Here is an 18,879-nt window from a genome sequence, read left to right as displayed (position 1 = left end):
AGCAAAATATTGCTCAATTCTAGAAGGTGGGGAGGAAATAGACAATATCTCTTGGGGGGGGGGCAAGATTCTGGAAGAGCATGCAGGGTTGGAAACACTGTTGTCGCCTTTTTGAAACACTCTCCCACAGAGCTGATAACACTTTACCTTAATAGGTTCAGCTTCTATCAAACTTTTGTATTTCTTAATGGCAAAAGCAATGAGTTTTACTATAAGAAGTTAGAAACAATATAACTCACAAAAATGGGATGAAACGGCCATGTAATCTTGTCAAAAGGAAGGGTTTGGATCTTGGGTTTGTGTTTCCTCCAGCTGAATGAAAGCAAGAAAGAATGTGGTGACTCTTTTTCTGGCAGCCATGTTGTGACCATGAGGGGCCTGGAAAAAGCTGAAGTTAAAGCTGAGGAAGGCAGAGTAGATACATAGAAAGAACCTGGCTCTCTTCTCAGAGCACAAGAGAACCACCAAATTCTCCAGAATATTCCACAACAGACAATCATTAAGTACTCATGCCCGCATTCTAGAGACTTCCTCCTGCCCTCACCTAGAAAGTAACCAAAGGCTGGACTGATGAAAGCAATCTCATGGTAAAGAGTTAAATATTCACATCATCATTTCCTCAGAATAGAAACTTACTTTCTCTAAAATGTAGTAAAATAGAATTGATAATAAGAAAAACGCCCACGTACCAATTTTGGTAAGCATAAAGGCATTCCACAGACATGTTTTCTAGCCATTGTCCTAACAGATCTTATTTTTTAACCACTAGTAAAATACGCTACAGATTCATCATTGAAGGGGTCTGACATTATGTCGTTGCCTCAGTGCACTGTCAATATCAGATGATTTGGGGTTTTTAAGCAATTATGTTCTTCACGTGTTCGTGATCTACAACAAAGAGAGCAAATGCAGGATGATTAAAGGCTTGGAGAACTGAGGACGAGCACAGGTCCGGCGTACTGAGCAGTGACGCAGCTTTCCTCTGGCTTGGGTCGTCTTGGGGAATGCACAGTTCGAGAACGGGAATGTCTCCAAGCTACATGGCGCTTTACCACTTCCTCTTCTGCTGGCACGCACCCCCTCCAGTATCAATGCAGTGTAATTACCACCTTCTCTGTTTCCACAATCTCCAGCCCCATACCTTCTGAGATGAGCTCAGTAACACTGGTCCTTGGGACCCTATGAAGATAGCCTCCAGAGCATTCGTAGCAAACGAAACATTGATACGGATGAATGACTTCAGCTTCTAATTGCCAGGCGCCCGAGGACAGGTGCTCCCCTGGGTCCACCAGTAACTACTTCCCTGGTCCTGATACATTCAGAGAAGAATTCCAACCAGATTTCCTGTTCACTCAAAACCCAAGATTCTGAAGGGCAGCTTTACTTGTCTTCCCAGGAATTTTTAAACTTAAAAAGCAACAGCTGGCGATAACAGGACCAATGCCAGGGTGTGCTAATGGCATTGACAGGGTGCTGTCAGAACCTAGGAGAAAGGGCCAGTAAACCGTTATGAAATGGACATAAGTGGGAAGGGAAACTGTTTTTAAGTGGTTCTATTCTGTTTTAGACTGTTCCAGAGATGTTGACAAAGTCAGAAACGAGACTGGCAGTCCCTTTTAGGTGGAAGTTCACTGGGAGTTCAAAGTCACTAGCCCAGTGAGTAAGTAATCCGAGCAATTGTATGCCATTAATGTTGACCCTAGTAAAGTTGGAAAGATAGAGCTGCCCAGAGTAAGTAGGAGAGAAGATCAGATTTCGTAAATAGAATTTAATAGGACAATAGCAAGAAATCTTCCAATCTGTTTAATATGTATACATACATAGCATTTAATAGGGTTCCCAGATTCAGCCAATAAAAATACAGGGCACCCAGTTAAAATTGAATTTCAGTAAAGCAGGCAATAATTTTTGAGTATGTCCCAAGCAATATTTGGAACAGACTTACACAAGACAATTTTTTCATTGTTCTCTGAAATGCAAATTAATTTCAGCCATTATTTTTCTAGGGAAAAATACTTTCTAGAAAAAGTAAAAATAAATTCAAGAATTGATTACTTGATTAATCTCAATCATCATAGATGTGGCAAAAATATACATATATAATGGTGAAGAAATGGGAATAGGACTCAGAAGCCCTATTTGTGTAAAGTAGTTAACTTCTGGGTCACCCTTGCCCTATGAGTACATTGGGGGGGATAATACCTGTTCTGCTTCCATTTTGCAGTTTTTGTGAAGATCAGATCAGGCTTATGACCAATGGCGTAAGTCTCAAGTCTCAAGGGGTGCCTGGGTGGCTCGGTCACTGAAGCGGCGGACTCTTGATTTCAGCTCAGGTCATGAACTCAGGGTCGTGAGATTGAGCCCCACGTGGGGCTCCCCGCTTAGCGTGGAATCTGCTTGAGACTCTCTCTTCCTCTCCCTCTGCCCCTCCCCCAGTTTTTGTGCTCTCCCTCTCTCTCTCTCTAAAATAAATAAGTAAGCTTAAAAAAAAAAGGCCATGGAGTCTGAAAAGAAAGAAAGGAAAAGAAGAAAGAAAGAAGAAAGAGAGAAAGAAGAAAGAAAGAAAGAAAGAAAGAAAGAAAGAAAGAAAGAAGAAAGAAAGAAAGAAAAAAGAAAGAAAGAAAGAAAGAAAAGAAAGAGAGGAGGGGAAGAAGGAAGGAAGGAAGACCTCCTTGATCTATAGAACTTTCTGCAAGTGCACACACCATGACCAATTTCAAACTGCCGATTTGTTGCCACTGAATGTGACCTGGGAAGTGGTACTCAGTAACAAACCAGCACATTATCTCCAGGGTACAGTAAACTGTGTTATGAAATGGACATAAGTGGCAAGAAAACTTCCAAGACACAGGTAATAAAATGTAGTAAAAGTAATCAGACTGTGTAGGGTACTGAGTATTTATTACCTTTATTTCTTACCTTTATTACCTTTATTTTCTACTATAATTCATTTAACCCCAAGTTTATGTAACGTGATACTTAATAATGGCTGTATTTAACAACCAGCTTGCACATGCCTGAAAACTCAACCATCTGGTCTTACGAGCTGAGCTCTACAGGCCAGCCCGTGCACAGCACTGCGATGATACCAGAACGGCTGTGCGATTGTACGTTATTAACATTCCCTCATGCAGCCGACCTTTACTGAAGTGGCCACATGAGAGGCACAATACCAAACTCCTTGGCGGACAGATGTCACCAGAAAAGCAGGGCTGTGAATAACCACCCGCAGCTCTCTAAGGCGGCAGGTCCGGGCCCAGGAGGAGAGCGCTTCTCGACAGGTGGGGGGGCAGTGCAGTCATCACCCACACTAGTGCGGAGCGGGGTCATGGGCAGACGTCCTCCCCCGAAGGACAAACCGAACTGGGGGTGAAGGCTGGGAGCCCTTGCAGTGGGGGCAGACCAGTCAGCAGGGCTGCAGGCTCTGTGGGGGACAGAGGAAGGGAAAGGCTTCAGGTGGTAATATGGGAAGAGGAACTCAGGAGAGGCTCCGTGTGAAAGGACTGGCAAAGCAGAGGGCAAGGTGACAAAGCCCTGGCACACCTCCCTGCCCCCCACCCTCCTCCCCACCCAGGCCAGCAGCAGGTGGAACAAGGACCAGCCCACTGCCTGAGCCCATCCATCCTGCAGGGCTTGTAAGCCTCGGATTCTGGAACAGCAAGCAGAAGAGAAAGTAGCCGTGAAAATGACATGCCACATTCTTATTTTAGAAAAATAAAGAAGTAGAACAAGGCTTGCAACCTTGAGTGTGCTGTGGCAGCTGTTTGCGTTACCCACAATGATGTTACACGGTTACTTCTGGCTGCTTGGGTAAATAAATTACCCTGGTGTATTTGTTTCCTACGGCTGCTATAACCGTCACACATTTAATGCTTTAAAACAACAGGTATTTATTAGCTCTGGAAGTCGGAAGTCCAAGATGGGTTGGCAGAGTTGTGTTCCTGTGTTGGGGGTGGGGGGCGCGGGTGGTTACTGGAGAACCATTTCCTTGCTCTTTCCGACAACTACAAACCACCTGTATTCTTTGGCACCGTCTTTAAAGCCCACAGAGTGACATCTTTAATCAAATCTTTCCTCTCTCTCTCTCTCTGTCTCCCACCTCCCTCTTTTCTCTTATAAGGAACTTTTTGATGACACTGATAATCTCCCCAACTCAATCTCTTTAACTTACGTCTGCAAAGTCTGTTTTGCCATGAAAGGTGACATATTCACCAGTTCTGAAGATTAGCATGTGGACATCTCGGGGCGGGGAGGGCGGGGGGCCTTTATTCAGTCTATCATACCAGGATTTTGCTATATCATCATAAAGTGCATGTAAAAAAAAATAGTCTTATAATTGTTTCTTGCTGTATTGATCCCTAGATTTCTAGAATAAGGCCCTAAAATAATCTAGTTTATATTAAATTCTTGGGAAGGGAGATAAACTCATTTATTTCCTATAGTAGTTTACTTCCAGAATCCTTTAACAGGTGGCAATTCTCATACAAATTTCTGGTTAAAAAAAAAGAAAGATCTCTTTGGCTGAATTTGTTTACGTTACTTAATGACCATGCATCTTGAGGTGAGGGTGCAGGATAGGTTAAATGCAAATAAAACAAAAGGAACAGGAGGTAGACGGAAAGGGAAGCCCTTGCATAAATGTAACAAAAGGTCCAGCATTTGAATTTTTTCCAGTGTTATTGAGATGTAACTGACAAAATTCTAAGATACTGAAGGCGTCTGAAAGTATATAATCTCATGATGTGATACATGTATCCATGTATCTTTTGTGAAAGGATCCCCCCCATAGAGTTGACTAACATGGCTCCTATTAAATTCTGCTCAGAACTGGAATCATAACTATAATGAGGAGTCTTACATTTTTAAGTGTCAGGTAATGAAATGGGCTTATTTACAATCTGGTCTGCTGACTACTGAGGTGGATGAAAGTTCTCATCATGGGCAGAAGTCCAGGCATAAATGTCCCAAGGGGATCCCTAAATCCTGGTTCTCGAAGAAAAGATGGTAAGGAGCGGGTCTCACAGCATCCCGACGTAAGCTCCCACACCCCCCACCATTCCTGCGGGCCCCCGTGCTTTCTGACCGGAGTCATGGCTCTGAGGACTCACTCTGGCTTTGCCTCATCGCCTTGCCATCTCATGTCTACATGCTTCTTTGAAGGACAATAGCTTTCATGAGAGAAACATGTCAGCAAAGAAAGGGGAGGGATGCATTTGGCTCATTCAGCACCGCAATGTGAAGAAGACGGTTTTACCCTGACACCTGCCCCCCATTCATATACTGAAGCCCTAAAGCCCAGTATCTCGGAATGTACCCTTGTTTGGAGATAGGATCGTTAAGGAGGTAAGTTAAAATGAGTCCTTGAGGTCGACCCCAATCCACCTTGTTTCTTACGACTGGTGTCCTTAAAATGAGAAGAAACGGGGACACGGACACGCACGGAAGGGGGATAATTGAGCCCCCAGGGAGAAGATGGTCATCTGCAAGCCACGGAGAGAAGCTGCAGAAGAAACCCACCCTGCCGTCACCTCCAAATCCCAGCCTCCACAACTTGAGAAAATACGTTTCTGCTGGTTAAGCCTCCGGTCTGTGCTATTTGGCTATGGCAGCCCGAGCTGACTAATGCAGGGATCAGACGTGGCAGCAACAAAGCCCTCCAGCCTGTGGAAAATTCTAGACCGGAACATGCCCTCGAGCAACAAATCTTAGTCTTGATGGGGAACTCGCCAGGAGAACGGTATCTGAAGGCACTGCTGACGATTGGTCCTGAAGCCACTCAGTGGGCAGCAGAGGAACATGCCAGCTTCCCAGACTGGGCTTCCTGATGTTTCCCCAAACAGCACAGCATTTCCTGACTCAGCCTGTGTCCCTGCTGAGAAGCCAGGCCAGAAGGGTCACCGATGCTCTCCACCCCAGCGCTAGGTGAGCTCTGAGCAGATGGCATCCCCGTCTCTCCCTTTCCCCTTCTGCTCTGCCTCTGTGCAAACCCTTCCATTAGCCCCCAGCCCTCCTCAAGGATCATGCCTTTCCTGGGGACCCGGGGGCCTGTGAAGCTTCTCTCCAGTCCCATTTGGGGGTGCAGAAACTCAGCAGTTGACAAATGTGATGAAGAATGTGATTTTTGTAATTTGGTAACGAAGGGCCTTAACTTTGTGTACTGAGCTGAATAGTGCCCCCCAAATTCATGTCCCCCTGAAAGTTCAAAATGTGACCTTATTTGGAAATAGGGTCTTTGCAGATATAATCAAAGTCAGGATAGAGATAAGGGCATACAGAATTAGGGTGAGCTCCAAATCCAAAGAGCATGTCCCTTTAAAAGACAAGCACAGAGAAGAATGCCCGCAGAGATGGGAGGGACACAAGCCAAGGAATGCCACTGGTCGCCAGCAGCCCCCGGAAGCTAAGAAGAGACATGGAATAAATTCTTCCCCTCGGCATCTGGAAGGAACCACCCTGCCCTCACGTTGATTTCTGACTTCTAGCCCCCAGAACGGCGAGAGGACACATTTCTATTGTTTGAAGGCACTCGACTGTGGTCATTCCTAACAGCAGCCCCAGGAAACTAAACTACTTTGTTTAGGAAAGATTACATCTAATTGTAAGGGAGAGTCTGACCTCATTCTTGACCTTTCACTGCTGACTCCCTGGTTCAGTCTTACCCATCCTTCCCCTTTGGTGTCGCACTGGACAGATCGATAAGAAGGCCCTGAGCTCACATGCTCCTTTGGAACGATGGGAAATTTCAACCTCCTGTACTTGGGAACTTTTCTGTAGTCCCACCCCTCAGCCACTTATTATAAAGGCCCAAACCCACTCCCTCTGCTCTGCGCCAGTCGACCTGAACCTGCCTGCGCCCACGCAGCTCTCCCCGGAAGTCCTCTGAGTGAGTAATAAGCCTCTCAAATTCTCTTGGTGCAATGGGAGTCATCGGCCTCAATATCCAAGCCAAATGTGGGGTGGGGGTCCTTGGTACTTCTGCAGGGGACTCTACAACACTAACAGAGGGGAGAAGCTTCTCTGGGGACGACACGGGCACTGAGTGACTGTCATGTGCTGAAACCAGTAGGATCCTAAAGCTTTTTCTTCTGCACCTGCACCATCAACCTGCAAGTGCAAGTCAACCAGCAGACCTCCCTGTCTCCTCAGAGTCCATGAGAAGCATTCCAGAGGCCATTAAATCCAGCTGATACCGGGAAGAGCCGAAAGAGGGACTCCGACAACCTTGCCCAATGATGACAGCACAGATCTGGTGTCAAATCAGTTTTGACAAGGTCAGTTCAATTAGCAAGCAGATGATGGCAGCAATGTGACATTAAAAGAAGAAGAAGAAAGAAGAAGAAGAAGAAGAAGGAGATGGAGAAGGAGAAGAAGAAACAAAAAGTCCTGTGAATCGACTTTGTGACTGAGCAGATCTCAGCATTTCTGTTTTTGTTCCAAATTTGGCTTGCCACGAGACCCAGACTTGGCATTCTCCTCTTTGGGCCAGATGCTAAATTAAGTTTGAAGACATTTCAGGTATTCATTATTGATCGGGCTTTTTGGCACCTGGAGGAGGAACTAAAGAAGCAGCAGCTGTGGTTTCAAAGCTACCATCTCTAAGCTAAGAGTCGCCAAAAATAACAAGTAAATTTTTCAGGTCTATGCGTCCTTGGTCCTTGGTGTGTCAAAGTCAGCTGCCCTGGACTCTAAGCAGAGGGAACTGCATGGAAGAAAGGAGTGGCTGCCACGTTGAGTCTTTAAGCAGTACTACTCAAACTATAAAGGTGCAAGAATGTTCTCTCCAGGAAGGCACCTGTCACAGACATCTTGTTACCCATGACTGAAAACCTGACCCAGGCTTCAGTAAGCAAAATGGAATTAATTTATTCATGTAAGTGAAAGGTCCAGAAGTCAGCAGACTCCAGGCACGGTTGGATTCAGGGACCATATAAAGTCATCATGGGCCCGTTTGTCTGGATCTCTCCACCGTCTCCACTTGCCCTGGCTGTCATATCCAGGTTCGGATATAATAAAACTTCCAGGAAGTTTGTCTTCTCGGCTTTAAATCCATTAAGCAAGAATAACTCTAAGAAGCCACAGCAAAAGTCTTGGGGCATCTCCTTAGCCATTATGGGGTCACATGCTCATTCCTGAATGTGTTATTGTAGATGGAAGAATGGAAAGTTCTGGAGACACAAACTGTTTAAAAATTATCATGCCCCCCCATTGGCAAAATAAAACTGTACTAGACAAACATCTAAGGTCCCTTCCCATGAATTTATTCTGATACCTACAGTTTTGCTTTTCACACAACCAAAACCTCAACAAAGTGTTCGCTTCTTGCTATAATGCCTTGGTTTTGAATTCAGACACAATTTTGAAAACACTGTCAATTTCCTGCAAGCATACACAACTGTTAGCTCAGTGCCTCACCTAGCATGTTCACAGCCCATCCATTTATTTGCTTGTTGATTTTTTTATTCTCTCTCACCCCCTTTCGAAGCTTTGCATAACAAACGTAACTTCTAGCCTGTCCATAAAAATCTCACCGAGTAATTCCTGGGGGTGAGTGAAGTGTACCATTCAGACATTTGAATATATCCCTCTGCTCTAAGCAGTTCACACCAGCAACTCCAAGTGCTATGCTTTCGAGTGCAGGCCAGAAATAGGTTATTTTCTGTTAAAAAAGAGGAAAAAGTCAATGGTACTTTATTAAAACAGCATTTCCTATCTTCCATGACCACATCTTGTCTACTTGACTCCTGGGAGCTGCTTTCCCCACCCGCATCCTGGCTCAGTTGACACACTCGAGAGTCTGTCAGGATTTCCATTATAAGCCACCACTTCCCACGCTGTCTTCAAAGGATGAGCATTTATCCATAAAAATGGCCCTTGTCTCTGCCATGCCGAGTGTGCTCATCTTTCAAAAGAATGAATTACAAGTGCAGTGGGCACATGTTCTGAATGTAAAGGAAGGAGAAGTTATAAAATTAATGAAACCAGATGCTGTTTCAAATCTCCTATTAGAGAAAGCCATTTGTCAACTGAATCGGTCCTATACCTTGATTACGAATGTCCATCTATGGAAGTGTTGATGAAGCCTGGAAACTTGTTCAGAAAATATATGATTTGTATAGTGCTGACACAGTCATTAAAATATCCAATAACGATCACTAACAAGAGGTTTTATTTCAAACAGAAAAATTCATACAGTTGACAAGACCATGAGATAAGATGCGGAATAAGTAATGCCTTCGCTTTTTTCCGGTCTTCTGCAGTAGTCCATGACATACATAGATGGAATTTAGGTAAGGACTCTGATCTACTTGGAAGAAGCTATTTAAACTTAGGCTTCCTTTATTTGATAAAGCGATACCCAATTTTTCATGTACATCTTTGGTGATAATCCACTGCTCGATCAAATAATAATACAATCAAGACAATGAGTTTTGCAAAAAAGCGTAGCTGACTCTGGGCTTTGGAGGAGAAATAGGAGGTGTTTGCAGGACTGTTGGGAGGGATAATGAAACAGAATTGTGGGTAAGGCTTGGGATGCGAAGCCTAAAACCCAGCCACCGAGCTGCCTGGCAAGGAACCCCTGCTTCTGCTGCTGCCTCTGGGCATAGAGGACATGGCCGTGATGGCACAGTCCACCATGCAACTTCTGCACCAAAGAGGGACCTTGACGGACAGCTGTGCAACCCCACCTCTGAGAAGATGGGTTCTATCCAGAGCCTCCCTCCTTGGGTCACACGCTTCCCAACTGAAACACCCCACGGCAGAGGCTGTTGGGTTGAACTCAGGTCACATGTCTACACTGCCTCCTCAAAGACCGCTCAGGGTTCTAGAGTTTGGGTCTCTGCTTAGGAAGGCTTGGACTTAGATTAACTCCAAGGAAAGCTGTCTTAATAGTTCAACCCTCCAGAAAACAGGACAAATGCCCGCATTTACCCACAGGCATTCATCAGTGAACCAGGAGAAGCTCTGAGGACGACATCCCGTGGTCAGAACTCTACAGCCAGCCAGATCCTCCTGCTGCTTCTGTCTATTCCATGTGTCTCCTGAGGCCCAACCTCCCTCCCAGCCAGATGCTGTGGGTCCGCTGTAAATACCCAGGGTGGAGAAGGAGTAACAGGGGCTGGATTTCCCACCCCCACTCCCAACCTTAAACACTTAGAAGACTGGACCAAATATATGCAAATAGTTTGGACAAAGGTCTGCACAGGATTATGGTCCATGAGAAGGAAGCAGGGGGAGCCCAGTGATGACATCAGCACACTGCCAGGGGGCAGAGAGGAAAACAGGACCTTGCTAAGTGGAGGAGAGCGTCAAGTCTAGGCCTGAATTTGTAGGGCAGATACAGGAGAGAATGCAGTTTCCGAAAAGTTCTAGCCCTTGTCCTCCCTTCCTAGACTCCTTCTAGATCAATCCTCTTATTTTCACAGTCTTCGGACATGTTAGGAAACAGCTATTAGGCTAGAGATTTCCTCAATTAGCACGGGGTGGTCCAAAAACTGTATACTTTTGATTGGACATGGGTGTTTCCCAAGCATCTTAAGACACACTTTCAAAAAAAGACCATCCCTCGAGTTACTTCTTCAAATGTGTTCATTAATTCAGTCTAAAACGGTCTTCTGGTCAGCCCTTCTGTGCCAAGCATTATGCTAAGTGGAAAGATTGAGATAACATCCTTAACCCTTAAGGAAACCAGTTTAGTAAGGAGCATACACAGTCTATGAAGTAATTTTTGGGTGGTCATATTTGCAGAGGGGATCCTTCACTCCATATCCTAGGAACATCTTCTTTCTCTAGCATTTTCTGATAACTTCAGGCATCTTGACTGCCTGCAGCACCCACCTGCTAATCCACTCTGGGAATTTTCAGGAACCACTTTGTACTCATCTGTACAATTGAACTGCTTTGAATACATACAGACAAAGACATGTGCTGGCCAATGTTTTCCTTTCCGGTGCAACAGCTGTTTGTCGGGTTCTGGCCACCAAGCACCCACTCACTCTGCTTCTGGTAATAAGAACACAGTTTTCCTGTGTGGCACCACTTCCTCCCCCACCCACTGACGGTGCGCACTGGGTGCAGTTGGCCCGGCCCAGGCCCCGGGACTCAGATTTGACCAACTAGAGCATGATATCTCCCTGGTCACTGTGATTGGCTCAGAAATGATCGCATCATCCAATCACAACCAATGAAATGCGAGAAGACTTTCCTTGAGTGCTCTTAGCAATAAGGAAGATACTCAAGACCGTTGCTGGCAAAGATCACCACACAGAGTCCTGAGGATGAAGCCAAAGTGGCCAGAAGTCAGAGCCAGAGATGACGAGAAACCTCACCCTTCTGGCCATGTTAGAATGCCTTGGCTGGGATGCCTAGGTGGCTCCTCTGATGAAGCGTCTGCCTTCGGCTCAGGTCATGATCCCAGGGTCCTGGGATCGAGCCCCATGTCAGATTCCCTGCTCAGCAGGGAGTCTGCTTCTCCCTCTGCCTGCCACTCCCCCTCTTGTGCTCTCTTGCTCTTTCTCTCTCTGTCAAATACATAAATGAATTCTTACCAAAAAAAAAAAAAAGAAGAATGCCTTGGCCAAGCCTCACCTTGGGTTTTTTAATAAATGACCCAATTATACCCCTTTTCTGGCTTAACTTTGAGTTGCCTTTTTTATCACTTGTTATTGAAGAGCCAAGCCCCACCTGACATGGGTTTAACTCTTCAGTTTTTTAATACACGAATGTATAATTTCCCTTTTTCTGCCAAAATTTGGGTTGTGTTTCCACAACTTGCTATTAAAATCCTCCTAACTGACACACCAGGCGAGTCACTTCTCTGCCTCATTTTATGCTGATTCTCCCCACAATGCTTCACTGCTCATCATTGAGGAAGACAGCTCATTTTTAAAGATCTTTTAAGTGTGATCTCAGATTGTCCCTGGTTCTTTAAATAATATGCTGGGAGGTACTGAATAACATTAAACAAGTTATTTGGGGTATTTTGTTTTCACATGTGCCAATGTACATCATGAATTTCCAAGGTTTATTTGGCAGCTAAACATATCTTTCACATGACAACGATCACATGCTAGGAAATTGTGTTCTAAAAAATCCTAGTTAGGAACACCTGTGCAGCTCAGGTGGTTAAGCATCCGACTCTTGATTTTGGCTCAGGTCAAGATCTCACCATCGTGAGATCAAGCCTCGAGTCAGGCTCCATGCTCAACGTAGAATCTACTTGGGATTCTCTCGCTCCCTCTCCCTTTGCCCCTCCCCCTGCTCGTGCTCACTCTCTCTCTCTCTCTCTCAAAATAAATATATAAAATCTCAAAAAAAAAAAAAGAATCCTAGTTAAGGTATTATATTTCCAGCCTTTCCAGAAAGAATAACGGAATAAGGTACACTGACTAAACTGGGTTATAAAATATGTGATAACTGGAAAGAGTTTGACAACACTGCTCTCAAGGAAAGATCTTCAAAGCTTCATGGAAGATGCTAGAGGAGAATCCAGGGGAAGGGAAAGCCCAGGTGAGGCTCTATCAGGTGGCTTTGGAGAGTCTAGGAGCTGCATGATAATATTAGACACCTGATGAAGTGGGAAGTATAGTAAATAAAGAGTCAGAAAGAGCAGGAAGGGAAGGTGGGGAAACGCTTCACATTATGCTTAGAACAATCTTTGGGAATAACAGATGAATGGAGATTTTCTTGTTCTATAAATACTTGTTAGTAATAGTACCAGCATCTCTCTTTTTGGACTTAAATCTCATTAAGTCCAAGTTCCTGGACTAAAAGACTTTTTTTAAAAAAAATTTATTAGCAAAGGTCTTTCTCATCCCCCTAGAAACTCTGATAAATAATTGGCACTCTCAAATAATCAGTGTGGGAAGAAATGTCTCCAGCAACAAGCTTTTGCATGATTTTAAGAGTGATGGCCCTTAAATTAGAGCACTTATGCTGTTTACTAAGAAATGGGAGAAACAGGATGGATAGCTGAGAAGTCCACTGGCAGATAGTGATACAACTTGCCACTTCTTCTTCGAGATATTTTAGGACTTGTTTTGTCTGTAGGAGTTTAAACTTATTTCAGTTGTACTTGTAACATTAAACATGCTACTTGAACAGATGAGATTTTTAAACATAAAAATCAATAAATGCACTTGCTCTGGGACTGCAATGGAGACGTGGCATTGTGCTGCTTGTCATGCCTGCTGCCGAGTGCACAACGGGGCATTCATCAGGCTGCCACGAACCCCGTATCCTCCCCTATCTTGTCTCATTATTCAACCAGATTTGAGAGTTCATGCTATCATGTACAGGCTGTATATTCCCTTGAAGTATTGAAGGTATATAATCATTATTCCTACTTAGGTCCTCTTAAAATGACTGAGTAAGAACAGAAGACACATGTGGAAGTGGAAGGCAGAAGGGGAGAGAGATGGAGAATACGGTTGGCCTCTAGAAGCTAGAAAAGGGAAGGAAATGGATTCTCACCTAAAGCCTCCAGAAAGAATGCAATCCTACTGATGCATTTTGTCCCTGTAAGGCTCACTACATGCTTCTGACCTCCAGAACTGTTAGACCAGCAATTTGTGGTGTTTTCAGCCACTGGGTTTATAGTAATCTGTTATAGCAGCAATAGGAAACTAATACAGACTCCAACTCACCTCGGCCCTCTAGACTTCCTCTCGTGCATGCCTATTTCAAAGAGGGAGAGGAGCAAGAGAATCCACAAACAGACTCCCCAGATGAGTGTGGAGCCTGAGGCAGGGCTCACTCTCAGGACCCTGAGATCATGACCTGAGCCGAAATCAAGAGTGAGCCACTTAATCAACAGAGCCACCCAGGCACCTCTTGTACGTGCCTATTTTAACTAATAATTTACCTAGAGGACATCAAAGCACACTGAGAAGCAGCGGGAAATATTTTTCTACCTCTATTTTGAATTTTATTTAACTCACTCTGTTCAGGTTAAATACATTGGAATGGGTAAGTTTTCTTTTCTTTTTTTTTTTTTTTAAAGATTTTATTTATTTATTCATTCGACAGAGATAGAGACAGCCAGCGAGAGAGGGAACACAAGCAGGGGGAGTGGGAGAGGAAGAAGCAGGCTCATAGCGGAGGAGCCTGATGTGGGGCTCGATCCCATAACGCCGGGATCACGCCCTGAGCTGAAGGCAGACGCTTAACCGCTGTGCCACCCAGGCGCCCCTGGAATGGGTAAGTTTTCTAAAAGGGACAGAACTATCTTTAAAATAAGACAGACTTGCAAAACAGTTAGTCCTCTATTGTATCCAAAAACAGTGAATTTTAAAGATGAAGGTCAACACTGATGTTTTTTAAAAGTTTCCAATGAGAGCACAAACTTTATAACAATTAGTGAAATTTGTCTGGGGCTCCTTTCTTATCAGAAAGGGGTCTTCTCAAGGTGTTCACATAAACCACTGGATCTTAGCGTATAATTTTGTTATTCTATCCCTGCTTGGGCTAAAAATGAACTACGTGGCAAAAAAAGAATTAGACTCTTGGGGGGGGCAACCATTCATTGCCCTGATAAGTTGTCAATCAACTTATTGATCAATGTATCAATATATATCCATTGACAATTTCCAGCAAAGAAGGTTAAGGAAGTAATAAAGAAGCAAAATGCCTGTTCTCAAGGAGTTTGCATATAATGTACTCAGAGCTCCTTTGACGCAGTAAAAATGGAGGCAAAAGAAAGGCTAAGGGCATTAACACCTGGAAAATCTGGTTTTGGGTCTTTCAATAAAAGACAAGTGCTAAGGAACAAAACCATATCAAAGTGAACTGATTCTTCGTAAATGTGTATGAAAAAAAGTACCATACTGAGCGGTGATTGACGATAGTTACGCAATAAGGTGAGATGTATTAAGGCACATTAAGGTAAACTGTGCCTGAGTATTTTGTTTGTTTAAATTTCCCCTAAACGGTGCCCCATTCTTTAAAAATAGTTAGTGGTGATCCGAAACGTGCCCTCCCAGTTCGTCCCTGTGGAAGGTAATTTTAATTATATCCCGAGTCTAAGAAGGTGGCCTTTCTTCAGGCATAGAACTGAAGACCTACGTATTCACCAGGTCATTGACAGACAAGGCCTATCATGACAGAGAATGTTCGCCAAATCTGAGGACTTGTACAGTGAAAGGAAATATTCCCGTGTTCTCGAGGAACTCACAAGAGGAAAAGAAGCAGAGCTGTCCTCAGTGGAGAGAAGCACATCAGCTCCACAGGGATGCATCTGGGATATGAAGTGAAAGTTCTGGAACAATCCTGGTTATCCCTCTAGCTCCCTGACAACTCCTTTCCTGGTGTTGCCTTGGATACTTCTTCCTCCATTTGCTTCCTAAATGTTGTTCATCCTCAAACCTCTCCACTTCTTGTCTGCACCCTCCCTTCATATAAATCAATAATTCCAGCCATCGGCTGTTTGCTAAGTACCCGTATCTCCATATCTCCAGTTAAGACCTGTACCACGAAGTCCGGACTCAAATATACGGCTGCCTTCATAACTTCTCCCCTGAATTTCTTTTTTTTTTTTTTTTTTTTTTTTTAAAGATTTTATTTATTTATGTGACAGAGAGACAGCCAGAGAGAGAGGGAACACAGCAGGCGAGTGAGAGAGGAAGAAGCAGGCTCCCAGCAGAGGAGCCTGATGTGGGACTCGATCCCGGAACGCCGGGATCACGCCCTGAGCCGAAGGCAGACGCTTTTAACGACTGCGCTACCCAGGCGCCCCTCCCCTGAATTTCTTGCACGTTCATGTTGGTTTGCATCCCTCCAACCCCCTGTAAATCACCCCTTCTCTACATTCCCCAGCTCAGAGGATGGCCCTACCACCCAGCAGTGGGAGTCATTCTAAACCCTTTCTCTTCACCCCTGCCCACATCAGTTATCTATTCAATTGTCTTACTATTTCTCAGTCCTACACTTTCTTGTTCTTCTACTGTCTCTGCTTTTGTCAAGACCTTATTCTCCATTGGATTACTGAAGCAGCACCCTCATTGGCTTCCCTTTCTCTAGAATGGTTCCCCTTCCCTACCTATATCCTATGATTTGGCTAGATCAATCCATCTGTGACATAAATCCACCCGCATCGCTGCCCTGCTTCAATTGCTTTCTGAGAACTTTCAGCATCAATTTTGAATTTCAAGACCCTTCACACTCAGCAATTGCCTCTCTAGCAGCTCCTACAACTTCCTACCATACCCGTCCCTCCATCCAGCCCAATCAATGGCTATTACACAAAGTCTTCATGACCTGCTGTCCTTTGCATCTGGAATGCACATCGCCATTCAACTCCCACACATTTCTCAAGGTTCAGACTAAATACCATCACCTTTAGGAATGATTCTCTGATGCTATGATCTGATTTGGACCCCCCTCTTCACCTCGTATCACATCTACTGTATGCCTCTAGTATGTCCTCCCTACTCTATATTGTAATCATTGGTTTGCTTTGCTGTTTCCAACAAAGAAGGCAACTTGAGGTCCAACCTGGGCACGTTGATGTCTTGAGCTCCTGGCACGATGCCTGGTGCATAATGGATGCTCAATTCATGTGGTGACACAAAAACCTCCTGTGTAATTCTCAGGCAGGGAGGTTCCTGAGATACTGGACAGTTACACAAAAACAATGAGGTGGGTCTCTGCTCAGAAACTCTCACACTTGGAAAAGACTTGGACCTATTGAAGGAACCAACCAGCAAAGAATTTTAGTATTGTTTATGGAAGTGGAGTTTCTAAACTTCGGGTAACAGGAGCATCCTCTGACACACAAATTGGCCAGGCAACAGTTTGTGGTTCTCTAAAATAGGGAAGCTTTTAAGAGAGGTAACAATCTGAAAAAAAATGATGATTTAATACTTCTGTTCATTTCTTTTTTGCTTATTCTCCACTTTATTCATACCAACTCTCAGAAATCACATGTGGAGGTAATGCCAATAAAAATGACTTCCATTCTATGAACGAGGTTTTTTATAAGATTCTATAAAGTAATAAATCTTATGTGAAGTCTTCTCAAATAAGCCCCAAATACTACTGTTTCTATTTGAAGGACACAAAACTCTCCTTTGAAGATACAACATATCTCCTATTAAAAACCATTGAAAAATTCCATTTTCTATTGTTTCTTGATTTACAAGGTATTGCCATCCATAAGATCTTTATTTCTCCTGCCATAAGCATTTACCCCAGAATATCTCAATGTACACTAGTATGAAGAAACCCAAAAAACCCGATTGCACTATGGATCCTGATACAGGTTTGGTGGTTTAACTGTTTCTCCATTAGTAAAGAAAAACTTGCAAACCTTCCAACCTTCGGGGGCATGTTCCAAACTCCCATAACCACCAGGACATCCAAGCCATTTCTTTTACGCCGTTGGTAACCTCACACATCAGCACAGAAGAGTTCAGACATTAAAACACCATTAAGATCACTTTGCCTGGAAGATTCCCACAGGCTCAGCAAATCTGGGCCTAATTACTGCCACCTTAAATGTGAAAGGAGGATATTCTGAAGTTGCTTACAGGAAGGTCTTGCACAATTAAAAAAATGAAAATCAACAGTGAGACAGTGGACAACCTTAACTTAATTAAAAAATAGCTCCTGGTGAGAAAAGCAACATGTATGCAGAAGTGCTGACACAAAAAACGCAGAACCACCGGAAGTGGCCTCGTAATTAGGCCAAATCAAGGCTCTTTAGCAATCCCGTCTTCTTCCTCTACCTTTGCAGGAGAGTGACGCACTTCTCTCTCTCTTTTTTTTTAATTTAAATTTTTATTATGTTATGTTAGTCCCCATGCAGTACATCCTTAGTTTTTGATGTAGTGTTCTATGATTCATTGTTTGCGTATAACACCCAGTGCACCATGCAATACGTGCCCTCCTTACTACCCATCACCGGCCTATCCCAATCCCCCACCCCCACCCCTCTGAAGCCCTCAGTTTGTTTCCCAGAGTCCATAGTCTCTCATGGTTCGTCCCCCCTCTGTTATCCACCCCCTTCATTTTTCCCTTCCTTCTCCTACTGATCTCCCTGCTATTTCTTATGTTCCATAAATGAGTGAAACCATATGATAACTGTCTTTCTCTGCTTGACTTATATCATTTAGCATAATCTCCTCCAGTTCCATCCATGTTGATGCAAATGTTGGGTAATCATCCTTTCTGATGGATGAGTAATATTCCATTGTATATTTGGACCACATCTTCTTTATCCAGTCATCTGTTGAAGGGCATCTTGGCTCCTTCCACAGTTTGGCTATTGTGGACAATGCTGCTATGAACATTGGGATGCATATGGCCCTTCTCCTCACTACGTCCATATCTTTGGGGTAAATACCTAGTAGAGCAATTGCAGGGTCATACAGTAGCTCTATTTTTAACTTTTTGAGGGACCTCCACACTGTTTTCCAAAGTGGCTGTACCAACTTGCATTCCCACCAACAGTGTAAGAGGGTTCCCCTTTCTCCGCATCCTCTCCAACACTTGTTTCTTGCCTTGTCCATTTTTGCCATTCTAACTGGCGTAAGGTGGTATCTCAGTGTGGTTTTTATTTGAATTTCCCTGATGGCTAATGATTTTGAACATTTTTTCATGTGTCTGTTAGCCATTTGTATATCTTCATTGGAAAAGTGTCTGTTCATATCTTCCCCCCATTTTTTGATTTGATTATTTGTTTCTCATGTATTGAGTTTGAGAAGTTCTTTATAGATCTTGGATACCAGCCTTTTATCTGTAGTGTCGTTTGTAAATATCTTCTCCCATTCTGCGGGCTGCCTCTTTATTTTAATGACTGCTTCCTTTGATGCACTTCTCTTAACAAATAAAGAGGAACAAAAGAAAGAACATGACCCAATAAAAATGAGTTTTAGATAGGAGGGG

This window comes from Ursus arctos, unplaced genomic scaffold, assembly GCF_023065955.2.
Source record: "Ursus arctos isolate Adak ecotype North America unplaced genomic scaffold, UrsArc2.0 scaffold_15, whole genome shotgun sequence".
In the NCBI taxonomy this organism is placed as follows: Eukaryota; Metazoa; Chordata; class Mammalia; order Carnivora; family Ursidae; genus Ursus; species Ursus arctos.
This window is presented reverse-complemented; position numbering follows the sequence as displayed.